Source organism: Meleagris gallopavo, chromosome 12 (assembly GCF_905368555.1).
Source record: "Meleagris gallopavo chromosome 12, MGAL_WU_HG_1.1, whole genome shotgun sequence".
NCBI lineage: Eukaryota > Metazoa > Chordata > Aves > Galliformes > Phasianidae > Meleagris > Meleagris gallopavo.
Genome location: NC_139415.1, coordinates 16,032,819 through 16,044,924, shown reverse-complemented (window position 1 = coordinate 16,044,924; position 12,106 = coordinate 16,032,819). Strand labels below are relative to the sequence as shown.

The following is a 12,106-nucleotide window of genomic DNA, read 5'->3' as shown; positions in this document are numbered from 1 at the left end:
TCCAAATCTTGTGCTGGGAAGATAATATTAACATTTCAGAGTTTTAATTATGTAAAAGACAGTCCTTGATCCTTAGCTCCTGAAAAACAGAACAGTTGATTTTGCATTAATGAATGTGGAAAACATCCCCCAGCCTGAATCTCTGCAATCTTTTTTTATGGTGAAATTAGCATTTATATTTCTAAAGGTAATTTTTAGACAAGACAATAAATAAATGATATGCTGGTAACCTCCAGATGGATGAAGTGCTGCTCGCCCAGTGTTTACAATGGGAATTGGCCGATTGCATAAGGGCCGGCTCTGCTGAGCAGGGCTGGGTCTGCCCTGACCTTAGCTCCACTATGAGGATCTGTATCTCACTGCTAGGTTCAGAATGCATTAGGACTGTTCTAGGAGGGTTTCTTCAAATAGGATCTTTCACATTTGGGGATTTGAGTTCTTTGAGGTGCTGAGAAGAAGGGAGAGAGCAGCAGCCAATTGCTGTCACCACCTTGAGCTGAAATTAGCCCCATGTCTGCTCTGAGTCTGGACATCTCTGCTGGGCTCTTAGTCACACTTGTGTGTCAGGTCTCAGTAGTGGGTTTTTTCGGAGTTCATTATCTCTGATGTGCCTTATTTTAATAAGATCCTGAGCAAGCTCTCAGGTTTGAGGTGAATGTTTTTCGTAGTTCAGGAGTATCACTTTTGTGTCAAGATGTTTTGATGGATACTAACATTTCATATAACTTTCTTTAGGCCCCTGAACAAGTGTCCTTATTTTTGTTAAGTGATTTCAAGAGCTCCCATGTTGTCAAAGACCATAGCACTGCCTTTTAAATTACCCAGCTAAAATATCAGTCCTTTGAAAATGATTATTTTCTCTCTGTGTTTCCAAAATTAGAGCCATTGTTTGTTTTTAATAGAGGACTGCATTACATAATACAGATTACACTATAGCGTTTAGTTTTGGATCATAAGTGGTATTAAGAATGGATTAAAATAAGTAAAATAAATCCCACGGTGCCGATGTTTGTCCACTGAATAAAAAGCAGATTTTGCCATTTACTTCCATTGGCTCTATCAGATAAATTCTGCATCGTGATGGAAGTACACAGTATTTGCTTAGTTTGGTTCATGTGATTGTCAGTGGAGTGACTTGACTTCAGAAGCGAAGCGTTGCCTTGCTGTACATAATTAACATTACAGTGTGGTAGGTTCTGCATATGAAAATCCAAGCTATTGTAAATTGTGGTTTCCTTGCCAACCATATCTCAGCTCTCACACTTCTGTAGTTGTCTCTGTGAAGCTTTGTGCAGTATTAATACCACTCACCTAATACTGGAGCTGAGTGGATCTGCAAAATCTAGCTGTTATTCTTTCAGATTCAAATATATTAATATGAAAACAAAAATAACATTTAAGATGTTGCATTTTCCAAGTAATTCTCTTCTGGAATCCTTCTAGTAAACAGACTTGACATTGGGAAAGTTTCAAAGAGCTTTTTTTTTTTCACAATTGTTTGTGGCTAATGAATTTGCGTTCGTAAACATAATATTGTTTTGTCTGAATTGCAGTTAAAGCATTAGAATTGACTGTTCTGCTAAAGAATAGGTCATGTAGCTTGAATTTGGTGTTTTGAATATTTCAAACTTGGAGCAAACTGTTTGCCAGCTAGTTACAAACCAAGACTTATATCTCATGCTCATACCTCAAGGTATAAGCAAGGTGCTCTTTTCTTGTTTGGAAAATCATTTGCATTGCTCGTTTCCTTGTTATTTTTATCTGATATATAGATCAGAAGGATATAAATCTTGTTTTTTTCTTAATCAAGGTTAATTTGCACATGGAAGCCCTAAGTGATCCTGCTTGTGCTGTTCTTGCATGATCTCCAAGCATGCAAATGAAAGGCATACCTAGGAATAGATTGAATGTGGCAGTCTCCCTCCCTTCTAGTAGCATGGCACTGTATCAGGATGTAGTGCAATTGCACCTTAAAGCCCGAGAAAAAAGAGCAGGACTTGGCACCACACAGCCCACAGCCGTGGGTTTGCGCTGTGTTTTGTTTCCAAATCTCTGTACTGCTATTCACGAAATGTAATCAGTCCAGATCCACAACAGCTGTGATTTAGCTTTGGTATCTTCATTGACTTTTGTCTGGCTAAGCACCCCCTCAGTACTTGCCATCATGATCTCCTTAGCATTTACAGCTGGGCTAACTGCAGAATGCAAGGTGTGATTTGATGCAATGCCCTTAATGTCAATAACAGGATTGTTTTGTTTTCCTTCCCTGTTCTTTTTGTTCTTTCACAAACTTAGTAAGATTGGGGTTTTGGCAAGCTTCTGAAGCCTCACTAGTTCCTGTAATGCAGTGTAGCACTTAGCCAGATAGGTGCAAAGTGGAGGACTGTGTTGTCCTGTGAGCTCAGGGACAAGCAGGAAGAGTTTGGAATACCCTAAGCTGGTCCTGCTGCTGCAGGTAATGTATTGTCAAGGTACGGCCTATTTTTCTTACCTAGAGTGTGTATAAAGAGGGATTGGCATCAGGAACAGGCCATTAAGCAATTGAAACTCTAATAGAAAAACATAACCTTATCACAGATTTAAAAAAAAAAAACCCTCAGAAAATAGCTCAAATATAAGGTTAATTGGAGCCAGAAATGTCAAACTAATGTAGCAATTTACCCTGGGAGACTGCCCTGGCCTTTGAGTATAGCAGTAGTACAGACTACTGAGTAGGATAGTGGAGAAATATAATAGGATTTTATGTAGTCCCCTGTCATATTAAACGTTCTTTGCAATTAATTTCTTGTTGCAATGTTATTTTCAATGACCTATTTTTTTTGACCTCCTACAATCTTTAAGCTACCAAAGTAGGGTGTTAGGGAATTCACATTTCTTAAAAAATAATAATAAAAAAAAATTCACTTAAACAACTATCGATATACATATTGCAGTGTAGACTGATATTAACTCAGAGTGGTTTAAAAATGCCATTGACTCATTCCAAAATAGCCCTAAGTCTATGAGCTGTACTGATCCATTCAGGAAAAAATGCAGCCTTTGAATAGTTTGCTTAGAAACAAGTGGGAGTTCTCTTGGACTGAGAGTCTGCGGATCCTGCCCTGTTGATGAATCATGATAGATGGTCCTTTCTGTGCTACTGTTTCTGGCTTTTTCTGTTAGCTGGACATCAGATTAAAACAGCTTGGTATTGCGACCGGGCCTGATTAATCAAAAACTGCCAGACTTGAAATTAATGATAAATTCCCAAAGTTGTGAAATAGCCAGGGGATCCTGCTAGATTCCGACTGTTCTGACTTCCACTAAATCTCTTCCATATTATCTGGATAAGACTCATTTTTAATTTTTTTCATTCTCATTTTTAAGCAAATGTTAATGTAGTGGTTTGTACTCATTTCTATACAGACAATTCTGTAGTAAACTATGGAATTTATGTTTCTCAGGAGACCTTACGTTTCCTGACAACATCTTTCTGTCTGAAGCTGCAGGTGGCTGAGATGGTCAAATCCCCAAATACCCAGATCATTCCAGGGCAGTATGAGATCTGGCAGGGAGATGTCTGATAGAAACAGTGCAGGTGGTTTGGGAGAGAATAGATAATCTCTACAAGTCCCTTTCATTCCTGTTTTTCTATTATTCTAAAAGATGTGAAGTGCTACGTGATGATAATATACCTCATGTTGTGTTTGCAGTTAAGGAGACCAGTTAAAAGGAGAGAGAACAGTAGAGGTGACAAAACTTTCCGATCTTGAATTAGAACTCTTAACATAAGCCCAAGCGTTTTCCAAGCAAGTGTCCTTAACATTTTTCCCTGTGGTAGTAAGGATTTTTTATTTTTTAAGTAGAACTGGAACCAAATATCACTGAATCAAAGAAGTCTGCATTAATCAAAGCACATCAAAGATGTTCTTCATCAGTTGCCTGGAGCAACAGAATCTACAGTGTATCATCTTTCTTACTTATGCTAAGCTGGAGGAATTCAGAGGAAAGAATTTTGTCTGTTTGCTCTCAAATGAACAGAGAAATAGTATTTTCAAGGCTTCTTTAATAGTTCAGTGGATTGGTCTGTCTAGTCACTGCAATTTCTGAGTTCCAGACTTAGATTGCCCAGAAATGCTTTTCATAAGAAAATTAGACAAATCAACCTTCAAATACATGGACTTCCCCCCTTGACAAAGTTACAGACTTGCTTCCTACTCTCTTCCTACGACATGAAAATGGTGCCCTGCAACCCCTCATTGCCTCCCTACAGACATTATATTCTTAGCATATAGAAAGAGGAAGCAGCTCAGCAGAACCAATAAACAGAATTCCCTGTTAAAGTAAGAAACACTGCCCTCAGATCAATATTTTCTGGTGTTCCCCAATAAAGAAATTAGGGGTACTTATATTTACTGCGTATTCCTAGAAAATCAATTTGTTATCTAAAACTTGCGAAAGCTCAGTGTAACCAAGTGATTACTCGGGCATAGAAAGCCCTGAAGTTTAAATCTCAGCTGGATTGATTCTTACACTTGCTTGAGCAGTTGATAAAATGCTCACCAGCAAAACCTCTTTGTCCATCCTAGGGAGTTTGAGGGCAGCATTGATAGATACTCAGACATTTCATGTTGATTGCCTCTGCCAAAAATAAAAATCCAGCAACACACGAGCATAGCGATCAACCTGCAGTAACGCTGAGGCTGGAGCTATGTTTTTATGGTTTTCTAGGTCACATGTTCTACACCTCCTTCCTAATGAGTCCCAGAGCATTTGGCAGAATGTGTACCCATGGGCTGAGTCCCCTTCCCCAGCTCAGGGATGGAACGTGTTGGCAATTCAGCTCAAGCAACACTTCAGTCTGGTTGTTAAAACAGGAAGTGAAGAACAGGAGTTCTCCAACTGAAACTGCAGGGGGAATTTTAGTGCGGTAAAATTTAATTATCCCAACTGGAATAAAGCCAAGATCCAGGAGTTTATAATACCCTCTGCTCTTGCAAAAAAAATGCCATAGGATCTTTAAGGATCACTAGTGGTCAGTGGGCTTCACATCACATATCAGAGATAGTTATTAATCAGAAGTGTAGATATTTAATTATTTCATAACACAAATATATTTGGATGGCCGCTAGCTGCAGCATTCAGGTTCAGGAAGGAATTAAGCAGCTATGGAGGAGATATTAATCTTAATAAAAATGATGCCATTAAAACCAGCTGACATGCAATGGGTGAATAACAGATGAGATGTGCACTGAAGGACCCATAAGGTGATATTTCGGTATACTAAATCACCAGTCATCTTTGGTGACCATCAGCATCACATAGTTTGGAGGAAAGGAATAGAAAAGGTTAAAGCATTCCTTGGTATAATGGGGTCAAGTCCTGTGGAAATCTGTATGATGAATTTACCCTGATTTCTGTAAAAGTGGAAGCTATGTGCAAATGAATTGGGAAATGGGTGTAAGTGGCAGTATTGCATTGTGTTAATTAGCCTGGCATTGATGAACTCTACGAAGCCTGGGAACTTCCACAGCAGGAAAGAGAGTACATCACAGAGAATCCCCTTCGTCATGACTGACTTGTGCCATGGGACATCAATTAAAAAACCAGACCAGGCCACTTTCAATCACTTTAATGAGAAATTAGTTTTTTTTGTTTTTTTTTTTTAATCTTTGTTGAACCGTCTCTCTACTTTTCTACAGTACATCTCATCACAAAGGTAGATGAGGTGCTAATTACTTGTCTTGGCTGCTTTTCTGAACACAAGGTTTGTTATTCTATACTGCACCTGTCGTCATAGGCTCTGATATTTGGGATCATGGGCAATGCTGTATGTCTATTGTTAAAATGAAGGAAGACTTGCACACTTCTCTGTGTTGGTACATCCCAGTACAATGGTACTTACACCATAACAGTATTATCTCAGGGAACATAAGTCTGCTACAGCATATTGCCACTTTAACCACCTGAGCTGCCTTTTAGTTCCAGTTTCAACTCGGTGTCAAAAATATTACCCCGTTTAAGATTAATTTGTGACAAAATGTCATATTAATACAGCTATATTTCCCAGGGGATAAATATGGCCTTTTGAAGAGCAGCCATGGCAGAGTGCTATATAGGACTATAGAGAATTATCAACAGGCTTTTTCTTTAGCAAATGTCATGCTACCAGAAGAATGGTGCAGTTTGCAGGTAAGTGTAGTGTATGGACTGTTCTATTATGAGAGTGAGGTTATGATATTTTCTTCCTATTAATCCATATCTCATCTCTAATTATATTAGCACCTCTCAATGACACCTGATTAAGAATCTGAGGAGGAAACTGTCAGTTAGCTATAAATCCATCAGCATTGTATCACATTTATTTTTTGCACTTTAGCTATTTTGGGAGGGTGATGTTTACCTTGAGGCTTGCACATCGCTGGAGGAATTACTTCTGATTTACACCAAAGGGTATGCAGTCACTGTTGAGCCCTATGTAACATGGAGGAGTTTGCTTCTAAGCAGCTAAATCCAGCACCAGTTCTAAGCAACTGTAATTCCAGTGAAACCAATAATAACTGCACCTGCAGGTGCTAGGGCTGACTTTGGAACAGTATATCAGGAATTCTCCTTGTACTGAAATAGAATAAACTTTGTATTTCATTGCACCTTCGGTACCTGTGGTACACCGTGGATATGTCTGAGCTATTGAAAACAAACTTCTTAACAGCCCTCTGATGTAAGGAAAGGGAAGATGAAAAAAAAGTCCTAAAGTGAATCTCTTGCCTCACAGCATTCCACCAAGATGACTCAGAAAGTGACAAGGGAACCAAACTGCAAATTAGGCTCTAGTGTTTGTTGAAGACATTTGCCACCGGTAAAAATGAGTTATTGAAACAGTAAAGCTAAGGACTTCAGAGAAACTTTGATTGACAACAATAATTATAGCTATTCTTGTTCCTGTAAGAAATACAGCACAGGCTAGGCATAATAAATGTATGAAAATGATATTCTAAATCTGAGCAGAAGCAGATATAAGTCCAAACAGTTTGTGTCTTCTGTACAAATGTCTGTGCATTCTTGTGTCTTAAAAGTAGCAGTAACTACCAGGCAGGTGTGTAAATGTGCTCTACGGAGATTAGCCAGCTAACCAGTGTTTGTTTTCTAAATAAGCCTCTTTGAATACAGACTTGAATCAGTAGTGTTCAATCCAGTGAAAGAACTGGGGTTCAGCACCCAAGCCAGGCTGTGTAGCAGAAGCTCAGCCTGGGGGTTCTGCAGAGCAGATGCAGTTCATGGGACCTCTGCTTCTGTCTCTGGAGGAGATGCCTAATGAATGCTTGAGCCATCTTCAGGCACTTCCAACGTGCTCACATGGCCTCTATCTGAGGATAACCCTATGTTTGGAGCCTGAACTTCTGCAATATTCCTTGTAGGCAGAGGGGATAGAGCTGAAGAGCATTGTCCTATGTATCCACAAGCAGCTTTTAGCCTCAGGTAGGGAACCACTGCAAAAACCTAGAGCTGGAAACTCTTCTTTGTGGCTAACCAGCCCTCTCACACCTGACATTTACATATTACTAAATACTAGTCTCTTCTCTAGACTGTGCCATAGTACAGGTCGGATACAAAAGGTTCAGGAATACATCAGCCTCTGGTTCTCATTCTAAAGTGTCTGGATTTTCTACTGCTGTGGAAGTCTAACATGTGAGAATATAAAACAAATGTTTTGTAGCTAATACCTTTTGTTTTTGTCTCTCTAGCTTGATGTCTGCCTCATATTTCCTTCTCCTGTTGTTAAAATCATGCTTGTTACTGAAAAACCCTGCATCCTTCCCAACCCTCTGACATAGTGAAAGCAGGCTTACAGCTGTACTTTGCAAGCAAGCAGCTCCAATTGCTCCACCAGATGTGTATACTGTGAGATCACTTTCCTTCTTCTCACTCCTGGTCTGAGATCTGGATTCACTTAATGACAGCAGGCAAAGTGTGGACGAAGGCTGTAGCTGTTCGTTTCAAGGCTGCAGTGGTGCAAAGAAAGTGTCTGTAGACTGTTGGTTGTTTTTACTGAACTTAATAGATCACATTGCTGGGAATTATTTGGTAGGATTCACATTCACAAGAAAAGAAGAAGTATGAAGTTACTCACAAGTCCACAAGTGCTGAGAAGGAGTTAAATTAAGGGGGGGAGGGGAGGGGAGGGAAAGAAAAAAAAAATAGGAAAAAAAAAATCCTTTATGCTGAAGAAAGATTATGCTGGCTTACTTATCAGGTTCATGCTGAGCCCAGTCGTAATTGGAATGTACCCTTTGTAAAGTTTATTGGGTCCTGGGGCAGCTTGTTACTGAACCGGTCAATTAATCTATTTTTTTTTTTAATGAGTTAGGGGATTTCCTTTTGTGGAAAATCACCAGGAAACCTGACCAAATGCCCACAGCTTGGGGAAAGCATGGCCTTAACATATAGAAAACCCTTCCTACATAATTAGGAGAGGAAATAGACACCTCCCCTTATGGGCAGCACATTTGACCAATCCAGGGACAAAATAGATGGGATTTCACCATTGACTTAGAGGTTGTCCAGGGAAGATCACCATGAAACAAGATTACTTGAATGCAGCTTGGTGTTGAAGGAAATAAAACTGTTGAGTCTCCCTGCTGAGAGACAAATGATTTCCTTTTAAAAACCTGTTTGTTCCATGCTGTAACTCCCAATGTAGCAATAATTAATGATATCAGAAGGTTACGAAAGACATTCTGTTATGCTTGCTCTGTTCTAGGCATGAAATTGGATTAACATGAAGATAAACTTCGACTTTAAATCTGTTGAGGAAATCAGTAATTATGTCAAAATTCACAAATATTAATCTTTTTAAGTGTGTCAAGATACTGTTCATCTATCAGCAAAACATTCTGCCTTGTCAGAATTCTGTTGAAATGTTAATTTCATTAAATACTTGGATTTCCAATAGCAGAATATTGTAAAGATGCAGCTTATTGAGTAAAGGAAAACAATCTCACCTCCGGAAACATGGTTATTTCTGTTCCAGTGGCATCCCGCCAGTATCCTCTCATGAGGAAGAATCAATTTGCAAGGTATTGAATAAACCCTTGGGCTCTGCCTTGGAGAGGTGACCACCCATGAAACCAACTGACATGAAAGCACCGCAAGGTATGACAGTGAATTAATAGTGTACCTTTGCTGCAAATGAGCACATGGAAACACTATTGGCTTTAGGGGCAAGCAGCAGGGCAGTTATAAAGAAATTAAGTTAGGTAAAAGATCACTGGGTAATTGGGAAGGGAAGGGACTCCTTATCTTCTCAAACATTTAACGAGTTCAGTGCTGGCCTTGATTCTACGGTAGCTAATTTTAATCTGGTTGTTATTGTAAAAATAAAGAAGTGAAACAGTTGTGTGAGTATGTGTGCAGTGGAACAGCCTGCAATGAAACCAGCTCAGTCGTAGCATTGTTGCTACTGATTCTCATGAGATGAAAACTCTGCAGGGTATGCCTGAATATGTTGCAGTCATACCTTCCCACTGCAATTTAGCTATACCCTGAAGGGACACGTTAGCTTTGAATGCCCATTTAATTAAGTAGCCTGGTAGTACAATTGTAGTAGTAGAAAAAATAACCTTCAGTGATAGATTGTGGCCCTGCCTGTGGCAGGTTGGGGGGATTGGAGATTCATGATCCTAGAGGTCCCTTCCAACCTGGGCCATTCTGTGATTCTGTGATTCCCTTCACTGAGGGGGCATCATCCAAAAGGCTGACAAGTGTCTTAGCAAAATGTTAGTTTGCTTTTGTGTTGGCAAAAAGGGAAGGTGTTTGTAGCAACAAGTGTGTATCAAGTGAGAAGGGCAAGTTTTCCAGTTGCTAAAAGTCAGGTAAACCTAAGGTGAAGGCTAACACATAATTCAATGTTTTCCTGAGCATATCTTGAAGCAGATGTGTTACCACTGTTCAAAAAATTTGGAATTTTGTGCTCTAAGATAGAAAAAACACTATAATAAGGAAATATTTTTATAAACAATGACTATTTTAATGTGTTTTCATAAATTAAAATATTTTGATGTATATGCTACCCATGTCTAGACTTCTCTTAAAAATGTGGTGAAAAAGAGCATTCATAAGTATTTATTATTGACAGCAAATGTTTTCTCAGTACTTCAAAATTTCTTGTTCTGCTTTTTGAAAATGTTCATCAACTCTTTCATATTTTTTCTCTCTTCTAGATAAGCTGCCATCTTAACAAATCTGAGAGGGTATGAAAGCAGAGAGTGGCCGTGGAGGTGTTTCCAGTGTGGCTATGGAGACACACAGCTCCCATTCATCAGGACTGTTCTTTGCATCTGTCTGACCTGACCTGTTGGCAGAAGCGGCAGTTGCATTTCTTGTCCTGCGGTGTTAAACTTGGTGCTATGCCACGTGATCTTGCTGGTAAGTTGAGGATTTCTAAATTGTGCCCTATGTAGGTGTGTCTTTATTGTGACTGGAAAGAAAATTAAGCCCAGGCTTAACCTCTGGTGAGAATCAGAAAACATTTCGTGCTGCTGTTGACTTGAGTGGGAACCACACCGTCTTTGCGTGGAGGAGATAATTAAATCTCTAATGTTTATAAATTATCCAGGCAGTTTTATATAAGAAGTTTTCTATGATGACCAAGTCAAATATAAAGAGGTTGTCTCATTATTTTTCATTTTGTTATGATCTATTTCTCTTTACCAATTTCTTATTCATTTTTTCCTATACCCCAAATTCTTTTCTTTATCGCAGGCTGCTCGCATGGGCTTAGCTATCAAATCACCTCTCTGTGAAAGAAACATCCTTCTATTTATTGTGTCTATTTTTTTTATGATGACTTTTACTTTGAATTTATTTAACAATACTGTACTTCTTTCCTTTCACTACATTGTAACTGCTCCTTCCTGTGTCATTTGGAACTGGCCAAAGTTGGCAGATCTCAAATTTCTTTTCCCTCTTTGAATTGTGCAGATTCTTTCTCCTTCAGTGATAATGGGCATTGTGTTCCCTTAGAAATATTTTTGGGGGCCTATTATTTCTCAGCCACTTCAGTTGGCAAACTGAAGGCCTGGAAACAAATTAGCTTGGATGGCAGCCCAAGCTGTCAAAATGAGCCTTCCATTCATTACTGAATCATCCACCTCCTGCATTTAGATCTTCAGTCCCACTTTTCCAGTAAGCTTCTCAGTTGAGTTATTGGAATTCTTTTTTTCTGTCACTTTTGAACTCGCTACTCCAGTCTACTTCACTTTCGACCACACAGCAAAGCTACTTCCCCATTATCTGGAAGCAATGAACTAATAAATGCTGGTATAGAGGGCACAGCTGGGCATTATTTTTGGTAGAAGACATTAAAATTATATTTTCCTCACATATTATTTTTCTGAGTGTTACCAGAGTCTGATCACTTTGTCAGGCAAGAAACTCCATGTAGGAAAACTGATTCTTACAACGGTATCATTAAAATCATATTATTAGTCTTGCTCTGGAAAGTTCTGAGGATGAGGTAGGAAGGTCTTGTGTCCTTTACATATTTATGTCCCTTTATTCTCTTCCACTTCTTTGTTTTTCTTTTCTTTCCTTTTTTTTTTTTCTGTCTTTCTTTTTGTGTGTGTGTGTGTGTGTGTTTGTGCATTTTGGATTTTCTCCCCCTTTGTAAACAAACATTTTTTAAGACGAATAAATATTTCTGAAATAGATGATAGCATCTTTTTCTCTCTTCTCACTTAGTGTGAGTGGGGTTGTTGAAGGGATTTCAGAATGAACTGTTTTGGTTTCAGATATGAATTTTTTTTCCCACTGTTCTAGCCAACTTTTTGGTACCGTTATTTCAAGCAATATTTTAAATGAATCTTTTTTTTTTTTTTTTTTTAATTTTTAAAATCCTGATTGTTAGTAATATGTAAGTGAAACAAGATAACAAATTTGAAGATTCCAGTGCTATCTGGAAATAATGCTGAACTATGCTAGGGAATTCATAGAGGGGAATAGTATGCAGGCAGGATCATATTGTTTACATGTTTTAATGGGATAGACAAGGAGAACTGGTGCAGAGCTTGCAGTATCTTATCCTAAAAGTTTCCATAAATGTTAGCTACTTTTCCATGTGTTTTTATTG

General features: G+C 38.7%; 1 protein-coding gene across 2 annotated transcripts in view; it reads left to right on the top strand.

The window, feature by feature from the left end:
- Nucleotides 1-12,106, top strand: part of FAM169B (Protein) — a 209,829-nt gene that overhangs the window by 67,090 nt on the left and 130,633 nt on the right. For both annotated transcript variants that reach the window (XR_014885823.1, XR_014885824.1), the window contains exons 10-11: nucleotides 9,011-9,132; nucleotides 10,200-10,404. The gene's annotated coding sequence lies outside the window, so the exon portion shown is untranslated. The remainder of the gene's footprint in view (nucleotides 1-9,010; nucleotides 9,133-10,199; nucleotides 10,405-12,106) is intronic.